This window comes from Spodoptera frugiperda, chromosome 22 (genome assembly GCF_023101765.2).
Source record: "Spodoptera frugiperda isolate SF20-4 chromosome 22, AGI-APGP_CSIRO_Sfru_2.0, whole genome shotgun sequence".
Lineage (NCBI taxonomy): Eukaryota > Metazoa > Arthropoda > Insecta > Lepidoptera > Noctuidae > Spodoptera > Spodoptera frugiperda.
This window is the reverse complement of record NC_064233.1, coordinates 612,159-628,238: the sequence shown is the minus strand read 5'-3', so window position 1 is coordinate 628,238 and position 16,080 is coordinate 612,159. Positions and strand designations below refer to the sequence as shown.

General features: G+C 38.5%; 1 long non-coding RNA gene across 1 annotated transcript in view; it reads right to left on the bottom strand.

The window, feature by feature from the left end:
* LOC126912136 (uncharacterized) overlaps positions 1-16,080 on the bottom strand; it is a 196,196-nt gene that overhangs the window by 73,122 nt on the left and 106,994 nt on the right. The window lies entirely within an intron of this gene.

The following is a 16,080-nucleotide window of genomic DNA, read 5'->3' as shown; positions in this document are numbered from 1 at the left end:
AGACGTAGGAGCATAAAATTTGGTACACTTATAGTTTATGTGTAGGAGAAGTGCAAAACTCTAATATTTTTCAAAAATAATGCTTATAAAGTACATTAAATCAATAAATAAAACATTACACACACATGCATAGTATCTGATCGTATTTGACAAAACGTCAAAATCGATAGACATTGCGATGATATTGACGTCTCATATGAATAGAGTTTTATAAAAGAGTTTGTTTGAGTTTGAGTTAAATAAAAATTATCCTTGAACGTATGTTAAGTGGTATTGTAAATTAAATCGTATATGGTTGAATTTCAACCACTAGGCGACCACTAGTTTCATCTAAAAAGTTTAGAAAACGTGCTACTGACGCCATCTATTCTATCTTTATGGAAATACGTGCATAGGAGTCTTACTAAATGTAGCATAATTATAAGGGATGAGTTAAAAACGCGTACAGTGAAGTAATATAAGTTCAACGTTAAGAAGATAGATGGCGTTATTCAAAATTTAAAATAATGCCACGCCTATCAATTCCGAAGGGGTAGGCAGAGGCGCACATAAAATATGCAATGTAAACACCACCAATGTGACTTTTTAAGCTAAGATTATTTAGAAACCACTGACAAACGGCGAAGGAAAACATCGTGAGGAAATCTGGGCTTATAATTTCTAATTATAAGTTTGAAATCACAAACCCGCATTAAGCAAGCGTGGTGATTTATGTTCAAACGTTTTCCGTGTGACACGATACCTTTGGTATAGGTATGTTATGAAATGTTAAAATGGCACAGATATTATGCCGCCAAATTGTTTTGAAAAGCCTTAGCCTCGGAGCCACAGCGACACATTTCAGCACAATACGCTGTTCTGGTATCGAACTCGCTGTACATTGCACTTGTAACTAACCAACCAGCCAATCACTATCAACTATGCAGTCCTAAGACCGATAATTATGACATTAAATTAGTTGCAGTTTCTTTAATAAAATGGAGTTTCTTGCTTGTTCTTTTCCATTCGAAGCTTTATTTTCGAACGTAGGTACAGCCACAGGGTACAACCTAGTTTTACTGACTGATAATTTATTCTATTTGAAGTTTCCAAAGTCCCTATAATTAATGTGTGTGTGCTGAATTAAATGCTTTGACTTTGACTTTAAAAAACGAGATCGAACCAGAGATTTCGATCATAACGTGCACGTCTGCCTACTCTTTCGGGATGAAAGGTGTGAGGTTACAGATGAAGTAACTTCGAAACTTAATCAGATGTGGATAAAGATCGATTACAAATTTCCAGTGTTAACAGCTCGTTCTTCTCCATTCGAAGCTACACTTTGAGACGGAGCACCTAGCTTCACTGTTAGACAGACGGACATACAATTACCTACTTATTTCTTATTTGTTGACATGTCAAAAGTACCTATTTATGGTTTAATTGGAATAAACGATTTGACTTTGAATCCTCAATCTGAAACTAAATTAAATCCCTAACACACGTTTCATCTAACCACACAAAACACACATTACTCAGCCTACACTCAAAAGTCACACAACTGTGAAGATACAGATGGGACTCTAATACAAGTCTGGCAGCCCCCCCCACTCCCCCCTTAAGCACTAGGATTGAAAAGAAACCTGATATCTAGAAATGCATATTTTAATCCGAAATTATTACTGTTAGCCGTATCTGTATAGAGTTGGTTTATACCACCTTTTAAATGAGTATTTTTTGTAGAGTCCATGTGGGACGCTGATCGCTTACCATCAGGTGACCAGTCTGCTCGTTTACCCCCTATTTCATAAAAAAAGAATGATCACAAGTGTTTTACATGTAGGAGAGTCATGTTTCGACACAAATGGAGCGGCTGACTGGCTCTTGCGGAATGATACCACGGCCTCGCAGAAGACCGGCGTGAAACGACGTTTGTGTTGTGTTTCACCGAGTCAGTGAGGTTACTGGAGGCCAATTATTCATCTTAGCTCTCAAAAGATCGGTGGTCTTCTCTGGTATTGTGGGTGACCATTTGTCCATAGGCAGTATCTATTATTGTTAAGCATTAGGTAGTTTGACTGCTTTTTCCCCAGAATTATATGAAAATTAAATAATGCAGTTGCAAAGCTTCTAAATCATTAATCTAACTAACGGATTACATATTTAATGTATTTTTTTTTGACATAAAATTGATGGAAATCGCACATTACAGGTACGCGTCCACATTACCCGCAACGGATTTTAGTTTGTCTTGTATAGAAACTCATAGAACTGCGTCCACTGATCCGCATCATCAGCATTGCCTACATGCGATGCGTCATACGGAACGCGTGCGATGCGTACGATGCGAGCCTGTGGACGCTTACCTTAACCAATAACGCAGCTACCAATAAAAAAGCAATATATTTTTCGAGGTGGTATTACCACCTCTACTAGTTCCCGCACTGCTACTCAATGCTACTTGCTACTTACCATTGAGTACGCAATAACACTGGATTTGTATGTACCTGTTACTGACAAACTACACTAGTCAGACAATATTTAACATGTCTAGGATTTGTTAAACATGGGTTTGGGAAAGGGGGAAATGTTGAAATGATTGGAATTTCGGATATTTTTTTTTTTATAAAGTTAATGTTAGTTTATGTGTTATGTATCACAATAGTTGCCGGCCTTTTGAGGGTTAGGAATTTAAGAGTTGTTGGGGAATCGGGGATTGGGGAGATTGAGAATGGTGGTAATTGGTGATTGGGGCTCCGGCTTTGGCCTAATTACCATTAGGGTGTTAAAAAACACTCCTCACACACTCTTTCTGCAATGATTTCCAGATAGGTCGGTTGGAAGCGACCTGCATCCAACGGTTGTCTGCGACTTTGATTAGGTCGCATATCCACCTTTATGGGTGAACGTCTTGCGCTACGCTGACCAATACGTCACCTTTCTTCTACTAAGTTCTAAGCAACGTCATGCCTTTTAATCCCCGAAGGGGTAGGTAGAGGTGCACATTTTGGTACGTAATGCCACTGTAAAATATACACCCACTTTTAAATATTTGTGTCATAAGTCTCATGTAATAGGGGGCGAACCTATTGCCACACTATTCCAGATCCCGTGCTACCACTGAGAAATTTTCATAAAAACGAAAAAAACCCTACATATCCAAAATACTTTGCCCGACTACTTTACGAGACACCACTTGCGACCACTCAACCAACGACGCAATCTGAAATAGCAGCAGCAACGTAGCAGCGCGACAATCGCCGCGTCGTATATCGCGGAATGCTGCTCATGAATATGAGTCTGTAGCATGGCTTGAAACTAGTCGAGTTCCTCGTCAAACAGTTACGTGAGTAAGCCGATAACATAACAATTAATTTAGTATGTCTCACGAAAGTTACAATAAAATACCACACAAAAACTCCAAAACTTAGACACATCACAACTCTCCCAAAACCCCCCTTCTACCCCTAACATATCCAGTATTACAAACTCATGATCTTCCCATTATTGAATGCAAGACCGACGCCGCACAATTTGATAGGCCAACCCATTCACGGACACAATACCTCCGCCATGAATGAACTGAGAAATGAGTGAACGAAATGAATGTAAACTTTACACAAAAAAAATAAACTTTAGCATTCGTATTTGGTCTGTACATATACTTAGTAAGTAAGTAAGTACTTAGGTATTGTTTAGTTTTGAGGGGGTTTTATTCGAATGTGGTAGGGGTAGGTTCACGATTTTAGAATGATTTTTTTATATTGTTTTTAGGAAGTGGTGAGAGCTTGTTACCGGAGCTGAGGAAGAGTCCCTCTGTGACTCGAAACTAGAAGAGCTTAACACCTTGAACGCCGTGGTGGTCACCGGTGACCGACGTTAGCGGAGGATTTGCCTTCAACAGTTTTCTATTGGTAGTCAAAGACTTAATCTAGATACCTCTGTGCGTATACGGTGTATGTTCTGCGCACTATAGGGCTGATGCCTGATCCGGAGCTGCGGACTACCTAGCGGGTTTACCGGGGCTCTGGTTCGAAAAGCAGGAGTAGGAACGGGGTGGTTTATAGACAGTAAGATTCTGACACGTTCTCTCGCGTCGCCCAAAGTGGGAGAAGTCATTGGATGATTTCCCCCTTGAAACAAGACTACATTAATGTTTACCGTCTCACCTCTTTACGTACGTATTCCTATATTTTATTATACGGTACAATTCTAGCTTCCTTGCTATAAATACTTTTATCTGGCTAGAAAACCTGGCAAAAAATCCTTTTTGTCCGAACCAGAAATCGAACCCGAGACACCTTATTCTTCAATCGAACTTGTCCAAAGACCACATGACCAAAGACCAACCAAAACTTACATCATAATTTACACACTTTTTAAAATTGTCTCTGTCTACCCCTTTACCGAGTAATACAGATGTACTATGTCTTGTATCTATTACCAACATACACACATATAGATATATTGTATGTGTATATCATGACGGTCATAAACTGAATAAGTATTGACAGCGAAGGTAGCTCACATAGTGCGGAAACTGAGAGTCAGAAAAAAAAACTAATGTGACGCAGGAGAGTCATGCTTGACACTTGAAACACCAGAGGCGTTACAAGTACGTTGCCACATTTCGGAGGTTAGGAATTTAAGGATTGACGAGGAATCGGGGATTGGGAAGATTGAGAAATGGGGGTTAATTGCCTCCTCCCATACACAACACAAGCGTTGTTTCACGTCGGTTTTCTGTGAGGCCGTGGTATCACTCCGGTCGAGCCGGCCCATTCGTGTCGAAGCATGGCTCTCCCACACTTGCTAACATAACTAAAGTATGACGCAGGAGAGCCATGCTTCGGGACTGCTGTGGCTCCTCGACTGGAGCACATCAACAACCTACTAGTGGCCACTGCTGACCAAAGCCTCTTTTCACACGAAGAACTTTTGAGCATTAATCGCCAATCGAAAACCCTCATAAGACGAAGGTGTATGGACACCCAAAACACAGAAGGCGTTACAGGTGCGTTACCCGCGTTTCGGGGGTTAGGAATTTAAGGATGGATGGGGAATTGGGCTCATTCACACAACACAAGCGTTGTTTCACGTCGATTTTCTGCTCAGCCGCGGTATCACTCCGGTCGTCACACATTAAAAAAAACATATTAATGAAATTATCGACACAAAAATTAAACTCGCTACTCTCGCCACTAACATATCACCCTAAACTCGTGACCATGCATATAAACGTGTCGAATGAGGCGAAACACACACAGGTGACAAAAAAATATATTCCACACACTGCTCTCATATACAATAGGAATTTAAAATAGTTATTAGAAAGCTAAAATGGTTGATTTTTCATTTATTATAACTTTCGTGAGACATAACATACTAAATTAATTATTATGTTATCGGCTTACTCACGTAGTGTTTTGACGAGGAACTCGACTAGTTTCAAGCCATGCTAGAGGCTCATATTCATGAGCAGCATTCCGCGACACACGACGCGGCGATTGTCGCGCTGCTACTGGTGACTCGAGTTTGAGGGCGCGATGGGCGCGATACTACTAACATAATAATTAATATTATAACGTAAGTGATATTTTGTGCCCACCGCGTCTCTTGTGCGGGTCTGCGAACGGCGAGCAAGGGTAGCTCGCCACCCGACTAGAACCAAACGGCACGTCGCGTTCTGTGCGCGCTTCAAAGACCAACACAGATGAGGCCCAGTAAGACTGATGCCTGATCCGGAGCTGCGGACTACCTAGCGGTTTTCCGGGGCCCCGGGTCGAAAAGTTATATGATCGTTTCCACTGATACTAAGCTATGTAGCTGTGCGTGTGTTACCGGGGCCTATGGACGCTTGCAACACTTGGCGCATTACATGCGCTTTGCCGACCCTTAAAGAACCCTATTTACTTCGTTTTTGAAGTACTCCATATTATAGTGTACTGGGAAAACCTCGGCATTTGGGCTCCAATATGTGAGCGTGATCTCTCTGTCAATGGCGAGCGATGCAATGTTAGAAATAGGTGGCTTACCTAGATTTAAGTTTGGAAATACATACTAAAAAGATAGAAGAGTGACATTTTACTTTTATTTCTTTGATTATACGGAAGAAACCGCTACTGAAAGCTAGCTATATATAAGTATACATATACATATAATACATAAGATGTAAAAGCAACATTTAGCGAGGAAGAAGCGAGTCATCCGCCTAGCATTAACGCACACCTGAGCCGCTCGCTGCCACCGCGCTAACCGTCGGTTAGACGACCCGTTAATTAACGCTCTAAACGTGGTTTAACAAGCGTGTTTCAGTTTGACAGTGATTGGCAAGATGATTGTTTTGAACGCGTTGGGTCAATAATATTATATGTATTAGTGGCCGGTTTTGCTCATTTCCTATTTACTCACGTTCCCTTTAAATGAATAGGACAAAAGCGGGGTATTTTGTAGTAAGACCTTAGTCAGGATGTCAGGGCGTGTTTTATACTCATTATTATGATCATAATCATATTATAACGTCACGCTTTTTATCCCCAAAGGGGTAGGCAGAGGTGCACATTACGGCACGTAATGTGTACACCCACTTTTTACCATTTGTGTTAAATACTTAAGTCCCATGTAATAGGGGGTGTGCCTATTGCCATATACTGGGCACAATTCCAGACTCTGTGCTACCACTGAGAAATTTTCGAAAAACCGAAAACATCCCAGTAATACTTTGCCCGACCCGGGAATCGAACCCGAGACCCCTTTTTCGGCAGTCGCACTTGCGACCAACTCGACAGACGAGGCAGTCATCTAAATGTTATCTGTCTGTTATCTATACTAATATTATAAAGCTGAAGAGTTTGTTTGTTTGATTCTTTGTCTGATTTGAATAATTCTTTTTGCTTGTTGGATAGTGCATTTATCGAGGAAGGCTATAAGGCTATAAATCATTACGCTATGACCAATAGGAGCCAAGCAGCGCGGGTGAAACCGCGTGGAAGTAGCTAGTCTAAATATATTTATTTATCTCTCTTTTATATTTTCATTTATTCGTTAAACCACGGTTTAAAATAATGTCACCAAACGATGCCACCCGTCCCACGAAATGACGGTCCGCCGCCAAAATGGAAAAAGTTCACGACAACTTTACTTGACATATTTATTTAGGCCATTAATTTAATATAAACGGGAATAGTGTTCATTGTTTACTGGTGACTGGTGACTAGTTGTGTGCTCTGGTTTTACTCGCCTTCTCTATCTAAGAAGTATATAATATACCGCAGATGACGTCATAATTAAGTAAAAATACTTTTTTGAAAATCCTAACAACCCTTAAATATTATGTTATCGGCTTACTCACGTAATGTTTTGACGAGGAACTCGACTAGTTTCAAGCCATGCTAGAGGCTCATATTCATGAGCAGCATTCCGCGACACACGACGCGCCGATCACCGCGTCATAATTAATTTAGTATGTCTCACGAAAGTTACAATAAAAGCCTTAAATAAATATTATAAACTGTCAGTTCATCAGTACATCCGTGATCATGGCGCTTGCAACAGTGCCGAAATATCGGAAACTCATAGACATAAATATACTTAGTTCTAATATTAGTGTTAGTGACCATGTCAGTTTAAAAACTTATAACCCTTAAATTCCTAACCCCCAAAAGACCGGCAACGCAATTGTAACTGGTGGATGATAAAATAGAACTGTTTAAAATACGGAAAATAGAATCATTATTTAGCTAGACTTTTTACACAAACAACAGCTTTGCCGCCATAACGTAACAGAGAGAAAAATAGTGTTGCCAACCTAACAATAACAATTATAAACTGGACAACATTAAAAAACTAAAGGATGCGTTCTCTATTACTAATAGTAACGCCTCTGGTGTTTCGGGTGTCTATGGGCGGCGGCGATCGCTTGCCGTCAAATGATCCGATTGTTTACCGACCAAAAAAACCTTTGGAACCAAACCTTTTAACCTTAAACAAATGAATAGGAATAGTAGGATTCAAACCTTCGTTCTGCAGTCGTACTTGCAACCAACGAAGCAGTCATTACCCAATATTTCAATAATTACACTTTTCAGTTCTGAAAACAGCTGAAAACATGTAAAAGTACTACGCAAATGTACCAGGCATGCATAACTCAAAGGAAATCATCAATGAACTGAAAATATCGCATTCGACGTGAAGATACTTCAAATGTGTAAGCCTTTGATCAAAAATAAAATATTTTTCACTAACATTTTAGGATTCCGTAGCTCAACAAGCAAAACTCTTTGCCAGTTTGTGTTTCCTGAAGAGAAAGATATTTTTTAGGGTGGAAAATCATCCAATGACTTCTGTATGGATTAGTATGGAGATCACTCATATGATTTAAATGAAACTACAAGTAGTACTCGTCAACAGAAACATAATACAACTAAATATTTTAAATAAAAGAAATACGAAAATTTTCAACAAAATAAAAAAAATAAATTAATCAAGTATTGAAAACTGTGTGGGATCAACTTTATATTTCTTGACCACAGAAAAACTGTTGAAATTAATTAAGTTTTAAATTCCGTGTGAACAGCTTCATGTATCTTGACCACAGAAAAGCTGTAATGTTGTAGGTTGCCTAGGAATGTTACGGACATGCGGCGCGGCTGTTATAATGCCGTATTTGTAAAGAGTGTTTAAATTAGCTCAAAGAGAATAATGCACTTTTTGGCTTACCTACTGGGCCTATTTCGCTCATTTTTCGTATATTGTCAGCCAAGATGATAACAAATATGTGGTTTAAATTAAGTCATAAGAAGTTTCCCCATACGGTTTATTTTACTTTGCTGCTTTGCAGTTGTTGCTGGCTGTTGATATTTTAACTATCATTGTACGGAATCCTAAGTGAGCGAGCCACATCGCACATGTCCGAATATTTTTAATTTTTAGCGAAAAGCGAACAAGTGTTTGTGCGCTTGTATCTAAAATAAATATAATGCTACGTATGCATAGTATGTCTATGTAGGCACGAATTTTTGTATTTAAATAAAAACTAAAAAAATAAATAGTGAATGATGAAAATATTTCGCGAACGCGTACCAACGGTTGAGAGGTCGACAGCTAGGCGCGGGGTGGTGGTGTCGATAGAAATAATTTAATGTAAACTATTTTTATAAAATATCCGACTCCCGGTATTGAAAATAGTGGCAGATGACGAGGTACGCAAATAAAATTCTCTTCAGTCCGTCGGTTAGGTAATGATAAAATATTGTTCATAAAAATAACAATTCTTAGATAAAACCAATCAAAGTTTAGGAGTGTAAAACATCACGAAGTACTTAGTAATTAATAATTTCCCAAATAATATGTACTCAGCGCTGTCTTAACTAGATTTGACTGAATTTCAGTATTTGAGAAAGAATAGTTTAACTATTACTTAATAATACTGCTAAAATAAGAGTGCCTCGTTGGTCGAGTGGTCGCAAGTGTGACTGCCAGGCAAGGGGTCGGGTTTGATTCCCGGATCGGGCAAAGTATTTCCGTTGTTTTTGATTATTCGAAAATTTCTCAGTAGTAGCACGGAGTTTGGAAATATATGTCCCGTATATGGCAATAGGTTCACCCCTTATTACATGGGTTTTATAACACAAATGGTGAAAAGTGGGTGTACATTGTATATCAACATTACGTATAGGTATGCACCTCTGCCTACCCATTTGGGGACAAAAAGCGTGACGTTGACTGAATTATACTAGTCACTGGTATTATATATTTTTTATTTTATTTTTAATTTTACTATTAGATATCACATTCAACTTTATAATAAATTATGTTAGTATACATTACAACTTGATTAATATCGTACGGATTTTTTTCTAGAAATTCTTCAAGATATCTTCTATACAAACCGCTTCTAAGCTTTTACACTTATGAAATTTTTTTATCGATACACAAAAACAGGAATTATATCGACACGATCCCCGCACTACCCTCTAATATGGAATGAATGCCGAAAGTTTGCATATTTGTACATTTTCCGGCTGAAAAAGTTCCATACTATTATATTTAACTGAAATATACTTCATCTTCACATTCGTACTGGATGCTGCGCACATAGGGTACAAGTAGGGTAGAGTATACTGGAATTTGTTTACACTTTTTGGGCTAAAGAAATATGGATATTTCTCAAACTAAGTATAGGTAGACGTAGGTCCCGAACAACTTAATAGGTTACCAGGATCGAAAAGCAGGAGTACGAATGGATGTTTAGTCAGTAAAAGTCTGACACTACTCGTACCTGTCGCCCCAACCAAGAATGGGAAAGTTATTGGATGATTTTCCCCCATCAAAAAAAGGTAGAAATAGGTAGTATTTTTTAACATCAGTAACGTCATCATGCTCGTATTCTTAGTGTTATCTGGTGACAGTCTTTTTATAGTGTAAGCCGGTAAACGAGTAGACGGATTACCCGATGGTAAGCAATCACCGCTGCCCATGGAAACCCGAAAAACCAGAGGCATTACAAGTGCATTGCTGGCCTTTTGGGGGTTAGGAATTTTAGAATCATTAGGCAAATAAGTTTGGGCAACGTAACTGGGCCTCCGATAACCTCACTCACACAAAGAAACACAACGCAAGCGTTGTTACGCGACGATTTTCACACATATACAGGGTGACTTTGAATTCGACGTATTCCTCTCGGGAGGTGATAATACAACTAATTTCCTACAAAATTAGCCCTGAGGTCGGAAGGTGGCTAGTTTCTGAGATATTCAACAATTTTGGTTTTGGTAAAAAATTCCCGAATTGATTACAAAAACATCAATAAATAAAAAAATACTGGTTGGATTTTAGTAGTTTTAGTTTTAATCAGTTGCCAATACATCAGTTATCATTTATAAATACTAATAATGGCACAAATATCATTCGTTTTAAAATAGCAAGTAATTTCCTATCAAATTTTGTTTTGTGTCACTAATTTGGTCGATAGAAAATTGGATTTATTTCAAAAAAAATATATGACACTAAGCGTACAAACTATTAGAAAAACTTCCTTGGTTTATTAGCTATCCAGAAACATAAAATTATTTACAACATTCTCAAAAATAAATGAATTAATTGATGATAAGTAGAGTGTAAAGAGAAAAGGGCAATTTCAAAAACATGTTTATTTGCAAAAATTTGTTCAAAGTAACCTTCCCTACGACGAATACATGCCCGAACACGCTTCCTTATCTCTATGACGGTCACTCTTGGACCGAATATGCGTCTAATTTCGTCATTATCTTCAAATATGTTTTGGAGAAGAATTTCGATACACGGCATATTCCGTCTGTATAAACAAGGGACTTTATGTAAAAATCGACCGCCGTCGTTAGGTTCTGGTCATTGTGCATGCCATGTAGTCATGTAGAGGGACCGCCCTGTCAATCCAACGCCTGAAAACCGATGTGTCCAACCACTGCCGCACAGTACATAGTTCGATAGTGCACTAAACAGTCGTCGTGTTCGAATAATCTCATAATCTTGTTTCTAAATTCAAATTTAAAACAATGATCCTAGCTCATTCCTTAAAAAATAATTTTAATTCTCACCATTTAAATTATTGGGTAAAAAGTAGAGCCCAATCAAGTCATATTATTAATGATACCTATCCAAACATTTGAATCAAAACCGTATCCGTGGACCTGTTGGTTTTGCTTTTTTAGATTTCGTTGACTTTTTTGGGGCTAATAATGGATATTGTGATAGTTTGATCAGAGCACTATCGATCTACTGTGCGGCAATGGTAGATGTAGGGCGGTCCCACTACATGACTACATGGCATGCACAGTGACCAGAACCTAACGACGGCGGTCGATTTTTACATAAAGTCCCTTGTTTATACAGACGGAATATGCCGTGTATCGAAATTCTTCTCCAAAACGTATTTGAAGATAATGACGAAATTAGACGCATATTCGGTCCAAGAGTGACCGTCATAGAGATAAGGAAGCGTGTTCGGGCATGTATTCGTCGTAGGGAAGGTTACTTTGAACAAATTTTTGCAAATAAAGATGTTTTTGAAATTGCCCTTTTCTCTTTACACTCGACTTATCATCAATTAATTCATTTATTTTTGAGAATGTTGTAAATAATTTTATGTTTCTGGATAGCTAATAAACCAAGGAAGTTTTTCTAATTGTTTTTACGCTTAGTGCCTTATATTTTTTTTGAAATAAATCCAATTTTCTATCGACCAAATTAGTGACACAAAACAAAATTTGATAGGAAATTACTTGCTATTTTAAAACGAATGATGTTTGTGCCATTATTAGTATTTATAAATGATAACTGATGTATTGGCAACTGATTAAAACTAAAACTACTTAAATCCAACCAGTATTTTTTTATTTATTGGTGTTTTTGTAATCAATTCTGGAATTTTTTACCAAAACCAAAAATGTTGAATATCTCAGAAACTAGCCACTTTCCGCCCAAGGACCTCAGGGCTAATTTTGTAGGAAATTAGTTGTATTATCACCTCCCGAGAGGAATACGTCGAATTCAAAGTCACCCTGTATAATTCCAGACTCCGTGCTATTATTGCTGAGAATTTTCGAAAAACCGAATAAAGTCCAGTGCCCGTTCCGGGAAATCCGAGACCCTTTGCCCGGCAGTCGCACTTACGCTCACTCGATCAACAAGGCAGTGGGCAGTTTGGAATTATAATCAGCTTTTGACAATTAAGGCTTTAGTTATTTAAGAAAAAAATAGACATTGAGACATATCACTAAGTGGAAGTTGGATCGACTTCCAAGTCTTGAAAGTCGCACCTTGGCACACCAATTTTTTTTTACAATAACCTACTATCGGTCAACGAAACAGAACATCGATAAATCGACAACACACAAACAACACTAGATATTACACAAACTAGATTTCACGAGATATAATCAAAAAACATATTTGCATACCAATAGTTATGTTTTTTTAAAGTCGTAGTAGGGTTGGCGCGTTCCTCGCGTTGCTTGCTCGACAACAATGGCTCGCTGAGCGGAACTCTCTAATTGGTGACAGCCCTAGGCGTTTTGGAGTGAACGGAGAATTTTTCTGAAAAGTAAATATAAGTAAGTATATTTTTACATCTCTCTCATCTGCATAAGTTATAATGATTTTAGTTTCTACTCCCATCTTGTTGAGTTTAGAGTAAAAATAAATAATATTTTTTCTATTGAATTCTGTAAAGAATGTCTCCTAGCTGGTATTGGGTGAATGGCGTCTAAACTTTAAATATTGTTAAGTTTCTTGTCGATGCCAGTTACTGGAGAAAACTTTGAGATTTGAAAAGTCTTTGTTAACTAGGTTTTATGTGATAGGAAAGTGTGGGAGAGCCATGCTTCGGCACGAATGGGTTGGCTCGACCGGAGTGATACCACGGCCTCACAGAAAACCGACGTGAAACAACGCTTGCGTTGTGTGAGTGAGGTTACCGGAGGCCCAATTACCTTTCCCAATCTTCCCAATCCCGGATTCCCCAATAACCCTTAAATTCTTAACCGGCAACGCACTTGTAACGCCTCTGGTGTTTCGAGTGTCCATGGGCGGGGGCGATTGCTTACCACCAGGTGATCCGTCTGCTCGTTTACCGGCTTATACCCATTCTTTTGTCTTTATCAGTAATTGCACATCACTACAGAGTATAAAACAAAATCGCTTTGTCTGTCCCTACGTCCCTTTGTACCCTTAAATCTTTAAAATTACGCAACGGATTTTAATGTGGTTTTTTTAATGGATAGACTGATTCAAGAGGAAGGTTTATATGTATAATACATGCGTAATATATCACCATTGTACCCATGCGAAGCAGGGGTGGGTCGCTAGTTATCTATACACGGTGTAATAAAAAGGGGGTATACATATCAATTGCACGGTTTCTAGATAACATAACAAACGATACGGGAAGGGTTTTTTAAACTCATGTTTTCATGGAACGAAGTTATGAATTTTTCCAATATTTTTTTATTTTTCATGCGAATCAAAATTAGGTACAAGGCGATCAGATTTACAGAAGAAATGTTTCGTAATTAGCGAGTGACCCCTGTAGTGTTGTGACACGTTTGTATGATTTAAAATCAAGAACCATGCGACACCGAACCTTTTTTAAACGTATTTTAAGCTGAAACTTTGTGTAGAGATTCTATTCAACCTGTATTCTTCAGTGCTTCTTGATGTATATGGGTATTTTGTTATACGCTGTATGTATAACTAGCTACTTCCGCGCGGTTTCACCCGCTCTGCTTAGCTCCTATTGGTCATAGCGTGATGTTTTATAGCCTATAGCCTTCCTCGATAAATGCGCTATCCAACACAAAAAGAATTATTTAAATCGGACCAGTAGTTCTTGAGATTAGCGCGTTCAAACAAACAAACAATCAAACAAACAAACTCTTCAGCTTTATAATATTATATTACTAGCTTTCCGCCCGCGGCTTCGCCCACGTGTAATTCGGTTATACATATATAGCGTTTTTTAATGATCTCGACAGGGCTTTTTCTTCCACCTTCCGGTAGAGTATACTTTCAAGTTGGTCCCGTTGTTACCTAGTCAGGATCTGATGATGGTATTCCAGGGAAATCAAGGGCAAACCTCAAATTTACAGGCAATTACGTTTTTGACAATTTCATAGATCTGTTTAAGTATTTGCGTCTGATAGTCATCATCCCATGTGAATGAGCTGATGATGGAAGGTACAACTCCTCAACGGTTAGGAGTTGAAAGAAAATTCTTACGAAGTTATACGTACATGTGAGGCTATTAGGTTGACCTGATAATAAAAAGTAAATCTCATTAACGTTAAGAATTTAGGTGAAAATGGATGCGGACAAATTTCGTCTCTTCACTTGTTTCCTTTTAGCTGTTTGTATGGGTAGTGTTAACACAAAATAGGGATTTAAAGGCGTGATGTTATTAATGTTATGCATGTATGTACATAATTATGTATGTTATTATGTATGTTAAAGAGACGACTGAAAGTTGTCATACAAAGTCTTTTTTTAAGGATGGGAAATCATCAAATGACCTCTCCCGCTCTGGGTGGAACGGAAGGGAGTGTCAGACTTTTACTGACTAAAACCCACCTCGTTCCTTCAGTTGCCCTTTGCGTTCCGGGGCCACGATATCTCGTTAGAACTTTCCCGCAGCCCCGGCTCAGTTTATCCCGTTTCCCCCCTTGGGGTTGACATTTCAAAAATCCCTTCTTAGTGCTCACTTATGTTACTAAAGGAACCTCTGTTCAAAATGTCAGACTCCTATACCGAGCGGTTTCGGCTGTGCGTTAATAAATCAGTCACCCAATCGCACCCCTAAATCACGATTGGAGGGTAGTTTGAAAAAACTTATAATGTCAAACATATTTACTTGCCTATGTACGTGTTCATGCCAAGTTTCAAGTTTATAAACCCAAGGAATAAGATTTTTCATAGAAACGTTTTTACCCCTTTTCCCCCCTTGGGGGTTGAATTTCCAAAAATCCTTTCTTAGTGCTCCCCTACATATCCCAAGGAACCTACATTCCAAATTTCAGCTGTCTACGACCAGTAGTTTCGACTGTGCGTTGTCTGTCAGTCAGTCATTCAGTCAGTCAGTCACTCAGTAACGGAAGAGTTTTATATATATAGATTGTATAATACATGCGTAATATATTATATCACCATTGCACCCATGCGAAGCTGGGGCGGGTCGTAGTTACCTACACACTAATTAATAAAATACACACATATTTTAACACCTCAAATCTTCAATAATGAAACCAAAACATGGCGTCGCTCGCAGCAATTGGCCCGTTAAGTAGGAATCCGTGTTAATTGAATATTGCTGGTATACCAGCGGTCAGCCGGAGGGCCGGCGCTTTAATTAATGTGTATAATTGCAGCAACCTGCAGTCCGTATTATTCAGGCGGTCATTTCATTTTAGTGTACATGTGCACTTACTTATGTCTCCCCGAAGGCGGAAATAAAGGTAGCTTTGAAATACAGACTGACTGCTGAAATACGTTAAATATTTGAGGACGTGATAGTATGCGAACATATATCATGAAATAAAATAACATAAAAACGAAATATTAAATAACTTCTTA